This window comes from Phragmites australis, chromosome 15 (genome assembly GCF_958298935.1).
Source record: "Phragmites australis chromosome 15, lpPhrAust1.1, whole genome shotgun sequence".
Lineage (NCBI taxonomy): Eukaryota > Viridiplantae > Streptophyta > Magnoliopsida > Poales > Poaceae > Phragmites > Phragmites australis.
In genome coordinates, this window is record NC_084935.1 from 7,300,895 (window position 1) to 7,310,341 (window position 9,447).

Below are 9,447 nucleotides of genomic sequence, written 5' to 3' on the forward strand. Positions count from 1 at the left end.
AAAACAATCTTTGAGGGGACCGGCGAGGCCGTGCACGTCGTCAGCAATCCAACACATCTCATCTAGTACCAACAGGACCAGATCGTGATGGGTACGCTCCTCTCCATCATGACAGAAGAGATTCTAACCCAGGTGATGACACTCACCAAGGCAGCCGATGTATGGAGTACACTTGAATCCATACGGGTGCCGCTCACAGGAAAAAGCCATGCAACTGCGGCTCCAGCTGACCAATCCGTAGAAGAAGGGCATGACAATGCCCGAGTACTTCCAGAAAGTGAAGACTCTCGCCAATACCATGTCATCAATCGGTGAATCATTGAAGGAACAAGAGATAATCGCCTATCTCCTCACTGGACTAGGGTCAAATTACGACTCCCTGGTTACCTACATCATCATGCGTGTAGAACCAATGTCGTTGGCGCGAGCTATATGCACATTTTCTCAGTTTTGAACTGCGTTATGAACACAATAACTCTATTTTGCAGATGAATTCAGGATTCTAGAGCAACCACATCAACCGATCTAATCAAACTGGCGGTAGCAGTCATGGTGGCCGTGGTTGTGGAGGCAACCACGGTGCAAGTCGTGGCAAAGGTCACAACTCTCTTGGTGGACATGGCCAGAACTCATCTGGACGTCCAAAGGTCGTCTGTCAGGTTTGTGACAAGGACGGTCATGATGCTCGAGTCTGCTGGTATAGGTTTGACCAGTCCTATGGAACTGAAGATCAACACGTCGCCAACACTGCTGCAACCAGGTACACGATGGACATGAACTGGTATGCCGATAGTGGAGCAACTGATTATCTGGCAAGTGATCTTGAACGACTGGCAGTTTGTGATCGATACAAAGGAGGAGATCAAGTGCAAGTGGCGAACGGGACATATTTGCATATTTCTCACATTGGTCAATCCTCTATCACTGGTCAAAATCAATCTCTTAAACTAAAAAATGTCCTATATGTCCACATATAAATAAACACCTCCTATCAGTTCATAAGCTTGCCTCTGACAATGATGTGTTTTTTGAGTTTCATGCTGACTCCTTCTTTGTTAAGGATCAGGAAACGAAGGACACAATTCTTGAAGGCAAGAGCAGAGGCGGCCTGTATCCATTGAATTCTACACCCCGGTCACATCTATCCATGTCGTCCACCAAGTCTCCACTGATCTATGGCATCGACGTCTCGGACATCCTTCATCAGCCGTCGTCCAAGGCATACTTAGGTCAAATAATTTTGCCATTGAGTCAAATAAATTGAATTAGTTTGTAGTGCGTGTCAACATGCCAAAATTCATCAATTTCCCTTCAGGTCTTCTACTAGAGAGTCCTTTTCTCCTCTTGAACTCATTCATTCAGACGTTTGGGGTCTGCCATACATTCTGTTGGAGGCTTCCAGTACTATATAAGTTTCATTGATGATTTCAGTCTCTATACTTGGATTTTCCTTATGAAACACAAGCCTGATGCTTATTCATTCTTTCTGAATTTTTAGAAACGTGTAGAACGGCGATTTAAATCTCAAATCTGTGCCATTCAAATAGACTGGGGAGTGGGGGGGGGAGAGTATCAAAATTTGCACAAATACTTTTCTAATGCTGGAATCAGTCATCGTGTTTCTTGCCCCCCCCCCCCCCCCACATCAACAGAATAGACCGACAGAACATAAACAACTTCACATTGTTGAAACGAGGTTAGCTCTCCTTGCTCAGTCATAAATGCCAGTCTGGTTTCAGGATGAAGCCTTCTTGATAGTTTGTCATCTCATCAACAGACTCCCTAGTCGTGTCATTAACAACCAAACTCCTATGTTTCACTTTCACAAAACTCAACCAGACTACTCCACTCTTCGCACTTTTGATTGTTTATGTTGGCCAAACTTACGACCGTATAACAATCGAAAGGTTGCATTTAGGTCTATGCCGTGTGTGTTTCTAGGGTACAATGACTTACACAAAGGCTATAAGTGCCTTCATCGACCAACTGGTTGTGTCTACATATCATGCGATGTCACTTTTTATGAGAACACCTTCCCTTTTGCTAGTGATACTCACCTAAGCCTTCTCTGCCTGGACATCAACCTCCTATCACCAACCTTCTACCTTCACTCCTACAACCTGAGCTTTCAGCCCCTCTAGTGACATAAATTGATCATTGTGAGGATATTGCTACACCTTATGCTACTAATGCTAATGATCTTCCTTCTGAACATTCAGTTGCAGCAGATGCTAGTTCATCACGACACAATCAAGGAGGATAGCAGGTTGATCATCACCAAGTTGTTCAGCAGATCCAACCGGAAGAATCTCATGTACCAGCTCAGAATCGTCCTAGAACTCGGCTTCAAAACATCATCATCTGTCCCAAGCGATACACTGATGGAATAATGCTCTGCCACGATAATTTTTTAAGTGCCAATGCTACCTCAATCTCTGAACCTCCTGATTACAAAGAAGCTCCTGCAAATCATAAGTGGAAAGAAACCATGGATCTTGAGTACAATGCTCTCATGGTTGTAAGTGGGTGTACAAGTTTAAACAAAAAGCTGATGGCACAGTTGAGAGATACAAAGCTCGGCTGGTTGTAAAAGGTTTTCATCAGAGGCATGGTATTGACTACAGTGTCACTTTCAGTCCAGTGGTAAAACCCTCCACCATTCGGTTGGTTCTCTCACTTGCAGTATCAAAAAACTGGGAATTAAGGCAGGTGGATGTTCAAAATGCTTTCCTTCATGGGGTGCTCAAAGAAGAAGTATACATGACTCAACCACCTGGTTACAAAGATGAGCAGCATCCAGATTATGTGTGCAAACTGCAGAAAGCTATATATGGCTTGAAACAAGCACCAAGGGCCTGGTATTCACATCTTAGTGAGAAACTGCAACAACTTGGTTTTGTAGCATCAAAAGCAGATACATCACTGTTCATTCTAAACAAAGGTATAACAACTATTTACATGTTGGTTTATGTGGATGATATCATCATTGCTAGCTCTAGTAAACAAGTTACAGATAAGCTGTTGGAACAACTCTCCTCTGACTTTGCAATCAAAGATCTAGGCAAGCTAAACTTCTTCCTCGGAGTTGAAGTATCAGAAGTGACAGATGGGATTATGCTGACTCAAAAGAAATATATTAGTGATCTACTCTAGAAGAAGAATATGGTGTATTGCAAAGGAGCCTCAACACCGATGTCAAGTACAGGCAAGTTGTCAAAAGAACAGGGCAAGGCTATAGGTGAAGATGGTATTTCTCAATACAGAAGCACAGTTGGAGCATTGCAATATCTTACTTTGACCTGTCTAGACATAGCATATGCAGTAAACAAAGGTTTGTTAGTACCTACAACAATCTACGGAAGCTCATTGGAGTGCTGTGAAAAGGATACTTCGGTACATTAAAGTCACTGCACTAAGAGGACTGAAAATTCAGAGATCGCAATCAAAACTGGTGAGTGCATTCTCGGACGCTGATTGGGCAGGTTGCCCTGATGATAGGTGCTTTACAGGAGGGTTTTGCTGTCTATTTTGGACCAAATATCATCTCATGGAGTTCAAGGAAGCATCCTACCGTATCAAGATCGAGCACTGAGGCCGAATATAAATCTCTAGCCATTGCTACCGTTGAAGTTATTTGGTTGCAATCAGTATTGAAGGAACTAGGTGTTGCTCAAGATCAACCACCATGCTTGTGGTGTGACAATTTAGGAGCCACTTACTTGATAGCCAATCCGGTATTTCATGCTCGAACTAAGCATATAGAAATATACTTTCATTTTGTAAGAGAGAGGGTGGCACTCGGTTTGATGGAAGTGAGGTTCATCGCGTCGATTGATTAGATCGCAGATGTTTTCACCAAAGTTCTACCTCAACATTTGCATGATCAATTCTGCTACAATCTCAACCTACAAGGTGGCTAAGATTGAGGGGGAGTGTTAAACGTCATGCAGAAGATCACAACTAATAGCAACTGAAGATAAGGGTTCTTCAACTGAAGATAAAGATTGTTGGTTGTTGCATTCTGTATTTCCATGCTATCCAAAACGAACCCATTGTAACAAACAATGCAATCTTGTGTCTATATATGACACGAAGGGATCGGAGGTGATCCTTGCGGCAAACTATTTGTTTAACAATGTGCTCATAAGAAACCGCAAAAAGAAGTAATAGAATAAACAAAGGAAATAAATGTAGATTCGTGTTGTACTTGTGCGTGTGTACAATCTTACATGTATACCCTAGTTTGTTCTGCTGAGAAAAGGTCCAGGTATATAATGAAGAACAAAAGCTGTGTTTTGATGATGAATGCATCATATAATTTGTTTAAGAGACGAGAAATATTCCCATTCATATAATGGGTCACTTTTCTTGACTTTGGTGGTTCTTGTTCTGATGAGACTGACGACTTCCGCAATGGTTACCATGTTGCTTTTTCAGGTGTGATTTGAGCTTTTTGTTCCTCATTCCAGTTTCTGGGTGAGACGTGGAGTTCTGAAAGTTTTCTCCTTTTCAGTTGTAATGACACGAATTTGGCTCTTGGATTTGGACAGGGTGTGGGCCTTTCCCTTTCCACTGATGAGATGAGATCTAGGACTGGACCATTTGTTCTAAGTTTGTTAACATGACGATTTTGCCAAAAGTATGAAACATTTCTTGAGATATGCAACTACCATAAGAAAGAAGCTTTTAATAATGCATGCACTAGGCTTCTAAAATTACAGAACTAACAGAAGTCCCAAGCAATGCCCCCAATTGTTTCCACAATTCTTCGCCCTTCTTTTCCTCTGTTCTTTTGTTGCTTCTCTTCATTTTGCTCTCTTCCTTCTGTCCTCTGTGAATTTTCCTGTTTTCCTCTTTGGCCTTTTCTTTTTGTTAGTACTCGTTTCTCCTCCTTTCATATGCCCTTGTTTTCCTAGAGAACACAGTTCTATGACACCTACAGTTCTCATACCCTTTTTTTTCTGTGTGATTGATACCTGTTATCTTGATCCATAGGGCCATCAAATTGAAGCGAGCATGCCTGGGAAGGAAGAAGATCCCAGATCCCCTACAACTCAGGTTTGTGATTTCCACTCTCCGTACTGAAAACCGATCAGTTTGTTCAGTCAACAAACATTTTTTGTAGTGACACTTGCTAAGCATCGGTTCTGCATTCTGACCACAGGGCAAGTATTTAGGCATCTTTATCTGCTGGCTTCTTGGAAACGGGTGCCTCTTCGGATTCAAAAGCATGCTGGCTATGGAAGATTACTTTGTTTACATCTTCACTGTATGTATGCAGCATGCATAACTATTGATTCAAGTACTCTGAAAACTGTGTTCATTAATGTTTTAGAAGAGCATGCTGAAGATAGAGAAATGATGTATCTTCAACTACTTTGGTGCTGTCTAAATGCAGGATTACCATCCAACTAGAGTAATCACTCTTGCCTATCTACCATTCGTTCTCTGCACAACTGCAGTATTCACGTATCACGAGGCAAAGATAAACACCAGGGCACGTAACTTGGCGGGGTACATGCTGTTCTTCTTGAGCTCGCTTGTGCTGATCATTGTAAGTATGGCCTGTTCCCAGTTCTTTTTTCTATGATGCTTTATCCATGTCTGTGTATCAAGAATCCAAGAGTACATGCTTAACTGATGCACATGTTTCTCCTGCTTGTCACTTAGCTGGATGTTGCAACCTCAGGAAGAGGTGGTGCTGCAGCCTTCGCTGGTGTGTGCGCCATTGCTGCAGTATTTGGCATCGCCGAAGGTCAATGCTGAAGGAGCGATGGCTGGGGACCTGTCCTTGATGTGCCCAGAGTTCATTCAGGTGCCAACTCTTGTGCCAACAATCACAAGTGTGTGTCTAACTACGAAGCACCATGCTTGCCTAATTTGTTTGGATTTTCAGTCGTTTTCGGCTGGCCTAGCTGCATCAGGTGTAATAACTTCGGCACTGAGGCTTGTGACAGAAAGGGCTTTTGAGAACTCTAGGGACGGCCTTCACAAAGGAGCTGGTACGTTGCAACAATCAGAAGTACGTTTCCCATATGGACCAACGAGAAGTAGTTAGGCCTCTGATATTGCCTATATGTTTGACGCAGTGCTGTTCGCCTCAATATCGTGCTTCGAGCTCCTATGTGTCAATGCTGACCTTGCCGCCGGTGGCAAAGAAAGCAATTCTAGTCTATTGGTATCTACTTATCTTAAAAAGGCTACTTTATTGTTCTACTAGTAAATATATCTGCTGATATAATATTTGCATGGATGTTTCAGGCTGAAGAAGGCCCTATTATTTCTGAACGTCTAAGCAACAAGCAGGTCCTACTGCAGAACCTGGACTATGCATTGGACATGTTCCTGATCTATACCCTTTCACTCTCAATTTTCCCAGGGTTTTTAGCTGAAGACACTGGATCACATAGCTTGGGTTCTTGGTACTACTGGATTCTGCACACCAACACATGACGTTACACTGTTAATTAGCGAGTGCAATATAAGTTGCTCATGCTACCCCATGCCAACATGCAGGTACGCACTTGTCTTGATCGCAAGCTACAGCATCTGGGACCTCATCGGGAGATACCTGCCTCTGATCGACTGCATCAAGCTGACATCTCGGAAGGGGCTATTACTTGTGACCTGTTTGCGGTTTCTGTTCCTTCCTGCATTCTACTACACCGTGAAATCTGGTGATCAGGGCTGGATGATCATGTTAACATCGTTCCTTGGACTCAGCAATGGATATCTTACAGTCTGTGTCCTCACGGAAGCACCCAAAGGGTACAATGTTAGTGTTTAGCTGTCCTTTGAAGGTACATTGGGATGGTACATGCTGTTTCTTTCTTCACAAGTTGTAAACGCATTTTTGCGGGGACCAGAGCAGAATGCGTTGGGGAACTTGCTCGTGCTATCCCTCTTGGTGGGCTTAACTTTTGGGGATGTTCTTGATTGGCTGTGGCTCATTGGCAAAGGGTGGTGACTGGTGACCATTTGTCAGACTTTTCTGGATACGGTCCAACTGGATCTCCTCTCCAAAATTATGTACAAACTACAAGCCTAGATTAAGTATTGCGCCACATCGCCAAATCAGCGGCTAATGTTGGAATGGCAATGGCCGATTAGAACTGCCGCTCTTTTTGTTCTTGTTTTTGGAATCTTGGAATTAGCTGGTACAACAACTGAACATTTCCCAGGCGGTTGCCGTCCAACTTTATCTTCATTTCGTTGTCTTATACTCCTATGTCTCATATAATGTTTCTCATTGCCCTAGTGTTGTACAATCACTGGTGTATGGATTACTTGAAAATTGAAACGTCAGTGAAAATTCCTAAATTTAACCAGTAAGCTCCAGCAGCCGACCAGATGTCACTGCCGTGAAGGAGATCTGCTTGACCAGGAGCAGCGATGCGTGGGCGGTCCAAAAAGAGATCGCAGTGCTGACAAAAGCTTTCCTTCAGCCCGCAGGGCACCTGCCCCGAGCGCTGCCAGACCCCGTTCCCTTCATCGTCCTGCTCGCCTTCCCGGCGGCACGGCGCCGCCACCCAACCCAGCCGTGCAGCCTCCGGTGCACGGGCCGCCGCCGAGTGCTTGATGCAACCGACGCTCGTGCTCCTCTCTCCCAGGTCTCGCCTGCCGGCCCGGACTCCCTTCCAGGTCTTGATTCCGGCAGCATCCTCCTTCTCCTGACCCAGTTCTTTGAAAATTTTGCCTCGTGTCCGATGCTTGACCGTATAAGCTCAATCGCCCATAGTTTACGTTTCAGATTGAACTTTCATCATTCCATGGTTACATTCTACGGATGCAAGTGAAATCTCCACAACCGATGCTGTGAGATTAACACAACGCCACCTAAATCGGAAAGAGGAACACTAGGAAACAAGAGAATGGGTTCGCAGATGCACCACAACAGCAGAAAGAAATGCATATTGCTTGCTACGAAGTGCACTCAGTTGGGTCCAATTGCAATAAACATGGCGTGGAGCGCCTCTTCTTGCTGAACAGGGTCTTGAATTCAAGTTGCCGTGCGTCTTGAAATTTTTTTCGAGAACGTGCACGTTTTCATTAAGAGAAAAAGGAGCGCGATCCGACGCCGGCTAGCTGGCTACAAGAACAGTTACAGAGTCCTATTACATGTTAACAAAAAAACCACCACGACCCAACAGAAAGAGGAAAAAAAACCGCAATATCAGAAAAACCTTGACGAAAAACGAGAACGACCGTTGCCAACCGACCTTCTTATATGTTATCTCATGTTACGTCGCGTAAGATTTTAGATGATGTGAAATAGAGAGAAAGATGTTTCGTGAAACAACAATCTTATAACTTAAAATTCAAGACTACGAGATTACACTTGTACCATTGTATGAGTTGTTATTGTTATATAACTCATAATATTCATTTTTTTATATAAAAAGTAGCAAGGTGGCTCATGATAATAGCGTAACTAACCTCACTGTAATATTTTATCATGCTAACATTTGATTAAAAATTAGTCTCTTTTTATTATTAAATTTATTTTATTCAGACTTTTTATTTAGATATTTTGCTTCACAAACCGTATGAAAATTGAACTGCTAATTTTTTATAATTTTTAATTTCGAATTTAGCTATTTATTAATCTTATTTAATATGGACTATTTAGTTTAATCTATACAGTTAGATGTTCATAACAACAAGTGATCTAGATCATTTTTTCTGATTAACTTGATAATTTTGTGGCCTTAACTGCAAACATTGTGGCTCCTTAATTTTAACACTCAAATAATAATATAATAGATTAAAAAACTATAAAGTTATTATGAGATAGTTAAAAAGACAACTTATTACAGAGATTGTATATTAATTACGTGTTAATGTATGAGATGACGATGTAGACAACACAAATAATGTACGCATGAGATGGCCTTCTAGACAACACAAATGTACTTATCGTAAGTACCTTCAGTGATTCATTTCTGAAGACACTATTATTCCTTTCGGCCCATATCTTCCAAGTTGATACATTTCCACTGTCTTCTTCATTTTTTTTTTCTGGAACAGAAAACCCCTTTCGTCCAAAAAGATCTTTTCTCCTGCCCCTGCGTCATGTGAGTTAGGTCCAGGTGGTGGTGTTGACGCGTGATAGTATTTTCCACGTGATCTTCTATGCGTGTAAACAACTTCTTAGAAAACCTAATTTTTTAGGTAGGGAGGTAAGTTTTGTATTTATTGAAGCATTAGACTAACTAAAATTAAAAAAAAACTAAAGATTCACTCTCACCTAACTAAGCTAAGAAAATAATAAACTAAATAGTGATTAAAACTATCTAGGTATTCACTTGTATCCCTAGTTTCAGAGATAAATGACTTTGTTACTCTAATTCATTCTCCTCCTAGATTTAGTATCTTATTTTGTCTGTTCCATTGGTGCTTTCTTTTGGGGGTGTTCTAGTAGTCGTTTCTTCCCCCTTCTTGTGCTCC

At 42.1% G+C, this 9,447-nt stretch overlaps 1 pseudogene; it reads left to right on the plus strand.

The window, feature by feature from the left end:
* Nucleotides 1–549: 549 nt before the first annotated feature.
* Nucleotides 550–6,967, plus strand: LOC133892093 (equilibrative nucleotide transporter 3-like; annotated as a pseudogene).
* The last annotated feature ends 2,480 nt before the right edge of the window (nucleotides 6,968–9,447 follow it).